We start from the raw sequence: 9219 nt of genomic DNA on the forward strand, positions 1-9219 counted from the left end.
AAAAACATTACTCTTTGTATATGATATAATAGATTATTTACAGAATCCTAGACAATCATGCTAAAACTAAACAGAGCAATGAATAACTTTTGCATAAAATCAACCCACATAAGTCGGCAACACTTTTATATATACTATCAACAAAGTAAGCAGGGAAAGGTACATAGAAAAATTCCATTTTCAATAATTACAAATAATACAAAATACTTGGGAGTGTAATTGCCACAAAACACATACATAGGGTGGTATGGGGAAAGGCAGAACTATGTGAAAACCATTACAAAAAGCTATTCAGAAAAATAAAGGCATTTCTTAACAATTGGAGAAATATTAATTTCTGTGGTTAAGCTGAATCAGTGTAATTAAATTACAATTCATTCTAAATTAATTATTCAGTTTGATAACAGCCAAATGATCAAAAAAAGAAACATAAGAACAAAACTTATCTGGTAGAACAAAGATCACAAATGTCAAGGTAACAGAATTTTTTTTTTTCACACTGAAATAAGATGACTTTATTGATGGTATATAATATAGGACACTCTAGGCTTCTCCCCCTTACTACAGGCGTGTCTGTAGGACAATGATGTGAATGGGACATGAAATCCCCAATATAGGAACATAGGTTAGGGATGTGGGCTCCCCAGTGGTGGAACAACTTTTTTTTGGCTGGGGAAGAAGATCCATGGCTTCCCACTTTACTCCTTGGAGGCCATGTTGACCATGAGGTCCACTACACGGTTGCTATAACCATACTCATTGTCGTACCAGGAAATGAGCTTGACAAAATGGTCATTGAGGGCAATGCCAGCCCCAGCATCAAAGGTGGAAGAGTAGGTGTTGCTATTGAAGTCACAGGATACAACCTGGTCCTCTGTGTAGCCCAAGATGCCCTTCAAGGGTCCTTCTGATGCTTGCTTCACCACTTTCTTGATGTCATCATATTTGGCAGGTTTCTTCAGGAGGCAGGTCAGATCCACAGCGGATACGTTGGGAGTAGGAACTCGGAAAGCCATACCTGTGAGCTTTCCGTTCAGCTCAGGGATGACCTTGCCTACAGCCTTAGCAGCGCCAGTGGAAGCAGGGATGATGTTCTGAGCAGCACCCACGCCCATCACACGCCACAGCTTGCTGGACGGGGGCCGTCAACTGTCTTCTGAGTAGCAGTGATGGCATGAACTGTGGTCATGAGTCCTTCCACAATGCCAAAGTTGTCATGAATGACTTTGGCCAAGGGAGCCAAGCAGTTGGTAGTGCAGGAGGCATTGCTGACAATCTCACTCCCATCACAAACATGGGGGCATCAGCAGAAGGTGCAGAAATGATGACACGCTTAGCTCCATCCTTCAAGTGAGCCCCAGCCTTCTCCATGGTGGTAAACACTCCAGTGGACTCCACTATGTAATCAGCTCCAGCATCCTCCCCATTTAATGTTGGTGGGATCCCGCTCCTGGAAGATGGTAATGGCCTTTCCATTGATCACCCAGCTTTCCATTCTCAGCCTTGACAGTGCCATTGAACTTGCCATGGGTGGAATCATATTGGAACATATAAACCATATAATTAAGGTCAATGAAGGGGTCATTGATGGCCACAATGTCTACTCCGCTTGAGCAGAAGGCAGCACGGGTCACCAGGCGTCCGATACGGCCAAATCCATTGACTCCGACCTTCACCATCTTGTCTCAGGGATGTTCGCAGAGCAGTGGATCCTGGCAGAGAGCTTGGGAGAGGAGCTGAGAGCAGAATTTTTTTTTTTTTTTATGTGAAGGTAGGAAGCCTTGAAGTATCACATAAAAATTCATATAAACTAATAATCACAAAACAATCTGGCTAAGAAATAAATTTGTAGATATAAGATATGTAGGAGTTGGCAACATCTGGAAAGGTGAGCAACTGATAAGGTAGCAGAACATTAAACACTGAAGATTAAGTTCAAGTTAAATTATAATTGCCCAGATTCATCTAAGAAGTGGAGGAGCCCAAAGTCATCAGGAAGTAACATCTAGTTTAGAGAATTGGTTATTGAAAGCAAATGTTTTGGTAGAAGTCAGGGCTTCTGCTGTGTATGTATACAAGATGGGAAAGACTACCAGCATCCCAAACTAATGGCTTCCCTGGGAGGCCAGGCCAGCCAAATGTTGTGGAGTTTAGGTGACTAAAGAGAATTCCAGGAATCCAAACTTGTGATTACCTACATTGTACATTTATTCTTTTGTATTTTGCACTTCAATAATTTGACTAGTAATCTGGCCAGTAGAAATTATGTCTTCTTCAGAACTCCTCCATTCTCATAGAAAGTAAGTTCTTTAGGAACAGAGATTGTGTTTGTGGTACCCCTTTTTGCAGGGGCTAGAAACTGACAATTGAATGGATGCCCATCAATTGGAGAATGGCTGAGTAAATTATGGTATATGAATGTAATGGAATATTATTGTTCTGTAAGAAATGACCAGCAGGATAAATACAGAAAGGCTTGGAGACTTACATGAACTGATGCCGAGTAAAATGTGCAGAACCAGGAGATCATTATACACTTCAACAACAAGACTATATGAGGATCAATTCTAATGGAAATGACTATCTTCGTCAATGAGAGGATCCAATTCAGTTCCAATTGATCAGTGATGAACAGAACCAGCTATACCCAGGAAAAGAACACTGGGAAATGAGTATGGACTGCTTACATTTTTGTTTTTCTTCCCAGATTATTTTTACATTTCTAAATCCAATTTTTCTTGTACAACAAGAGAACTGTATAAATATGTACACATATATTGTGCTTAAGATATACTTTAACATATTTAACATGTATGAGACTGCCTGACATCTAGGGGAGGGGTTGGAGGGAAGGAATGGAAAAGTTGGAACAGAAGTGTTTGTAAAGGTCAATGTTGAAAAATTATCCATGCATATGTTCTGTCAATAAAAAGCTATAATAACAAACCAACCAAACAAACAAACAAACAACAGAGATAGTCTCTGAATCCCCAGTATTCAGCTTATCTAGTACAATTCCTTAAGTACTTAGTGTTTTTTTGAAGTTAGTAAATTTAATCTGAGTTGATTATATTAAAGACCCTGTATTCTATAGATAAAGTATAACTTGTGAAAAAAAATGGACACAGAAAAGGTACTAAGAGCTAAAATTAATCAGTCTTTGGGAATATAATGAAAACAGTGGATGTAAAAAATTTCAAGGTAGGATATGTTAAGTATGGAAACTGAACATTCCAAAAAGAATATAGAAAGATAAGGAAAGATCAAGGATGACTACAAGGTTGCAATTTTGTTTAGCTCAAAGGATGATGATAGCAACTAGAAATTGATGATATAAAGGACAGGTAGATTGACAAGGATGAATAAAAACATTTTACACTCCATTGTCTTGGAGTTAAGATGCTAATGAGATTTATGAGTATAATTTGACAACAAGCATTGATATCATGGGGATGGAATTAAGAAGCAAGGTTAGAGGTACACATATTGATTTATAAATGAAGCAAATAGATTTAGTAATTAAAATGATGGTAGAATATGGGATCACCACATGAATGAATAGATGAAAAAATCCCAATATAGAGCATATATAATAGATATAAATGTATGTCTGTTACAATATGCAAACTATCATCAATAATTTGCTTCAACATATTTATACCTACCATGCCTTCTGCCATAGTCACTTGTCTCATCTGTATATTTAATTCTTCTTTGATTTCAAACCCCCACGATGTAGTAAGTGGAAGAATATTGATGTTCAAATAAGTCATAGGCAATAATTTGTGATTTACTACATTTGTTCATCATTTTTTGAAATGTGATCTAGCCAACAGTTCTTTTACATTTGATATCTAAACTTTTATTCAGGTACAGTGGAAAAATCTCTCTCTCTCTCTCTCTCTCTCTCTCTCTCTCGCTCTCTCTCTCTCGCTCTCTCTCTCTCTCTCTCTCTCTTCCTCCTCCTCCTCCTCCTCCTCCTCCTCCTCCTCCTCCTCCTCCTCCTCCTCCTCCTCCTCCATGTTTTCACATAGACTATTTGTGCATGACTTGTGATAGACCAATCTGAACTCATATTGGTCCAACCCATAATCAGACACATTACAACTCAGTAGTGAATATTCATTTTTGGTCTCTTTTCAAGAACAAAGTACAGCCATTGTCTTCATATCTTATGATCATCAATAATTATATTTTAATATATATTTTCATGTCAACAAATATTTTTCTACTATGCTAAAATCTGGTTATAAATAAAAAGCCATAAAAGTTCCTATTCTCAAGGAGGTTATATTCTACTGAGGAGGTAATATGCAATCAGCTAGATAAAAACACTATATAACAAGAACAAATTGGCCTTTATCTTAAAGTGAATACATAAGCAATTATGGACATGCTAGAAAATACAATGTCACTTACATAAAAGTCAACCTGAAGAATCTATCATTTGAATTTTGTATAATATATTCTCCATAACACTAACAAATGCCTTTATTAATCATCTTTCTCCCTGCTTTATACCTTGTTTTTTGTTTAATTAATTAATTAATTTTTAGCACACATTGCTTTATGAATCATGTTGGGAGAGAAAAATCAGAGCAAAACAGAAGAGAAAAACAAAAAAAGAAGAGAACACAGAATATATACATTTATATTCAATCTCTTTAGCTCTTTTTCTGGATGCAGATGGCATTTTCTGTGCAAAGTCTATTGGGTTCCTTTAGATCATTGAAACTATGGAGAAGAAACAAGTCTTTCACAGTCCAACATCACACATTCTTGTTGTTATTATGTACAATGTATACATGTTTCTGGTTGTTCTGCCCATCATCAGTTCATGTAAATCTTTCCAAACTGTTGTGTGACCCTGGGTAAATCACTTAACACCAATTGCCCCAGGAAAAAAAAAAAAAGGGAAAAAAAAAAACAAAACAAACAAACAAACAAAACAAAACAAACAAACAAACAAAAAAAAAACAACCCTTTCCAGGACTTCCTTTGTAAAATAAGCTTGTTCATCATTTTTATAGAAAAATAATAGTCCATTACGTTCATATGCTACAACTTGTTCAGCTATTCCCCAATTGATAGGTATCTACTCATTTTCCAGTTCTTTGCTACCACAAAAAGAGTTGCTACATTGTTGTATATGGGTCCTTTGCCATCCTTTATAACTTCCTTGGGATACAGGTTGAGTAATGACACTACTGGGTCAAAAATATGTCTTTTTGGGGGCGGAGCCAAGATGGCGGAGAAGAAACACACGACTCAGTGAACGTCCTCACTCCCTCACAACCAATTAGATAAATTAAGTCTCAAAATTAGCTCAGGACTGATAGATACCACAAGGACTGGAAGCACGACTTACCAGCTGAAGAGAATCTGGAGTTTCAACAGGAAAGGTCAGTTCTCAGGGGAGGAATAAGAGAGACCAGCACAGACGGTGGGGTAGGGGCACACTGCGCCCATTGCACTGGGAAGGGCTCTGGGATCAGAGAAGCCACTGAGGTAAAGGAATCTGGCACAGGCTGTTAGCTCTTCTCTGCTAATTATTTAGCAGTTCAGAAGAGAAAGCCAAAATATTTTAAAACTCAGATTAGATTTTCCCCGATCCTGGGGGTGACTCAGCAGATCCTGGGGGTGACTCAGCAGAGACTCGGCACCAGGGGGTGTGGCCTCAGCTACCACCTGAGAATAGTTAAGAGATTGACAAGTGGGTGGATACGGCCCAAGGCAACACACACTGCCTAGTTTAGCTGGAGGGAGTGGAACTCAGCTCCAGGAAGTCCCAGAGAAGCGGAACCTTTGAACTAGGGACCCGGTTTCTGGCAGACACTTCCAGTTTGAGCACAGGGGCTTTTCACGTCACCTGCTGCAGACATCCACGCCCCACCCAGACACATAGACTAGGCTTTGTGCTGTCTTTACTATTCTACGCCCTCGAAGCACAGTAGTGCTAATCACCTCTGAGGCACTTCCAGGGAGGGGGTGCGGAACTCTCTCCCAGAGCTCTATCTTAGCTCAGGCGCAGGAGCCACTGCATCCATCCTGTCTGGGAGGAAGCTGGTAAGAAGTAAATAAATAATTTCCTACCCCAGGGACAGACCCCAAAACATTTTTTAAGTATGAGCAAAAAAGCTAGAAAAACCATAGATTCCTTCTATACAGAGAAAGAGCGGGTATCCAACCCTGAGGAAGTTAACAGCAGAGAGACAGCAGATAACAACCTAAAGGGGAACGATCCCTGCCCCCCATCACATAACTCTCTCCTAGAAGAATCTCTTAAAAAATTGAGGGAGATTGAAGAAAAATGGGGAAAGGAAAGGGAAGCTATCATAGAGAATAACAACGTCCTGAAATTGGAGTTGGAAAAAATAAAGAATTCACAGGAGATGCAGGGAAACAAAATTTATGAATTAGAAAAGGTTAAAAAAACACAGGAAAGTAGGATTTCTGAATTGGAAAAGATAAAAAAGTCTCAAGAAAATAGAATTTCTGAATTGGAAAAAGAAAATAATTCTCAAAAAAAAAATTAGGGAAATGGAAAAAAATTCAATAGAGCAAAATAATTCATTTAAAAACGAAATTGGGCATTTACAAAAAGAACTAAAAACTGTGAAAGAAGAAAATAACTCCTTAAAAGTCAGGATGGAACAAATAGAAATGAATGATTCACAGAGAACCCAAGAATCAGTCAAACAAAACAAAAAAAATGAGAAGCTGGAGAACAACGTCAAATACTTACTGGGAAAATCTATAGACCTGGAAAATAGATCTAGGAGAGATAATCTGCGGATTATTGGACTTCCAGAAAACTATGACCAAAAAAAAGAGCCTAGATTCTATTTTACAGGAAATTATCAAGGAGAACTGTCCAGAGATAATAGAAATAGAAGGGAAAGTAGATGTGGAAAGAATTCATCGAACTCCTTCTGAAATAGACCCTAAAAAAAGAACACCACGGAATATAGTGGCTAAGCTGCAGAATTACCACACAAAGGAGAAAATCCTGCAAGCAGCTAGAAAAAAACAATTTAAATACCAAGGTGCCACAATAAGGGTCACCCAAGATCTGGCTGCCTCCACATTAAAAGATAGAAGGGCCTGGAACCTGATATTCCGTAAGGCAAAAGATCAAGGACTGCAACCAAGAATGAACTACCCAGCTAAGTTTAGCATCTTTTTCCATGGAAGAAGATGGTCATTCAATGAAACAGAGGAATTCTATATGTTTCTAAGAAAAAAACCAGACTTAAACAAAAAATTTGATCTACATCCACAAGACTGAAGAGAAACAGAAAAAGGTACACAGAACCCTTGAGAACTGTAACTCTGTTGTGGGTATATAAAAAAATACTCAAGGATAATTTGATTTTACTGATATAAAAGAAAAAAAGGGGGTGTAGTAAAGGGAAGGAGGTCGGTTCAGAAAAAGGGGAAGGAGTGATAAAAAGAGGGAAACTACATCCCAGGAAGAGGCATAGAAAATACACCATATCTGAGGGAACTTAGTGAGGGGGGAGAATCATTGTGTGAATCTTACTCTCATCAGGAGAGGCTCAAAGAGTAAATAATTAACATATTTGTTTTTCAGAGAATTTTCTCTCACCTCATTAAAAGGGGGGAGAGGAAAAGGGAATAGGAAAAGGAGAATAAGTGAAGGGACTTGGAGGGAGGGGGGGAGGGGATCCTAAAAAAAAAAAGAGGGAGGGTTGTGCGTCACAAGGGGGGTCTGTAAATTAAATATCGGGAGGGGGATCAGGGGGGTCAAGGGAAAAAAGCATAATCTGGGGATAATACGATGGCAGGAAATACAGAATTAGTAATTTTAACTGTAAATATAAATGGGATGAACGATCCCATCAAACAGAGACGGATAGCAGATTGGATCAAAAAGCAGAACCCTACAATATGTTGCCTACAGGAAACACACTTAAAGCAGGGAGATACATACAGAATAAAGGTAAAAGCTTGGAATAGAGCCTATTATGCTTCAGGTAAAGCCAAAAAAGCAGGGGTAGCTATCCTTATCTCAGATCAAGCAAAAGCAGAAGTAGATCTCGTTAAAAAAGATAAGGAAGGAAACTATATCCTGCTGAAAGGTAGCATAAATAATGAAGCCATATCAATACTAAACATATATGCACCAAGTGGTATAGCATCTAACTTTCTAAAGGAAAAGTTAAGAGAACTGCAAGAAGAAATAGACAGTAAAACTATAATAGTGGGAGATCTCAACCTTGCACTCTCAGATTTAGACAAATCAAACCACAAAACAAACAAGAAAGAAATTAAAAAAGTAAATAGAATATTAGAAAAACTAGGTATGATAGACCTTTGGAGAAAACTGAATGGCAATAGAAAGGAATATACTTTCTTCTCAGCAGTTCATGGATCCTATACAAAAATTGACCATATATTAGGACATAAAGATCTCAAAATTAAATGTAGGAAGGCAGAAATAATAAATGCCTTCTTCTCAGATCACAATGCAATAAAAGCTACATTCAGTAAAAAGTTAGGGGTAAATAGAACAAAAAGTAATTGGAAACTGAATAATCTCATCTTAAAGAATGACTGGGTGAAAGAGCAAATTATAGAAACAATTAACAAGTTCACCCAAGATAATGACAATGATGAGACATCATATCAAAATCTTTGGGATGCAGCTAAAGCAGTAATAAGGGGAAATTTTATATCTTTAGAGGCTTATTTGAAGAAAATAGAGAAAGAAAAGATTAACGAATTGGGCTTACAACTTAAAAGGCTAGAAAAAGACCAAATTATAAACCCCCAACCAAAAATTAAACTTGAAATACAAAATTAAAAGGAGAAATCAATAAAATTGAAAGTAAAAAAACTATTGAATTAATAAATAAAACCAAGAGTTGGTTTTATGAAAAAGCCAATAAAATAGATAAACCTTTGGTAAATTTGATCAAAAAAAAGAAAGAGGAAAATCAAATTGATAGTCTTACAAATGAAAAGGGAGATCTTTCCACCAATGAAGAGGAAATTAGAGAAATAATAAGGAGTTCCTTGCCCAACTTTATGCCAATAAATTTGATAACTTAAGTGAAATGGATGACTTCCTCCAAAAATATAGGCTCCCTAGATTAACAGAGGAGGAGATAAATTGCTTAAATAGTCCCATTTCAGAAAAAGAAATAGAACAAGCTATTAATCAACTCCCCAGGAAAAAATCCCCAGGGCCAGATG

General features: G+C 37.5%; 1 pseudogene; it reads right to left on the reverse strand.

Moving 5' to 3' along the window:
* Nucleotides 1-580: 580 nt before the first annotated feature.
* LOC141544848 (glyceraldehyde-3-phosphate dehydrogenase pseudogene) lies at nt 581-1700 on the reverse strand (annotated as a pseudogene).
* Nucleotides 1701-9219: the final 7519 nt, after the last annotated feature.

Source organism: Sminthopsis crassicaudata, chromosome 5 (genome assembly GCF_048593235.1).
Source record: "Sminthopsis crassicaudata isolate SCR6 chromosome 5, ASM4859323v1, whole genome shotgun sequence".
Taxonomy (NCBI): Eukaryota; Metazoa; Chordata; class Mammalia; order Dasyuromorphia; family Dasyuridae; genus Sminthopsis; species Sminthopsis crassicaudata.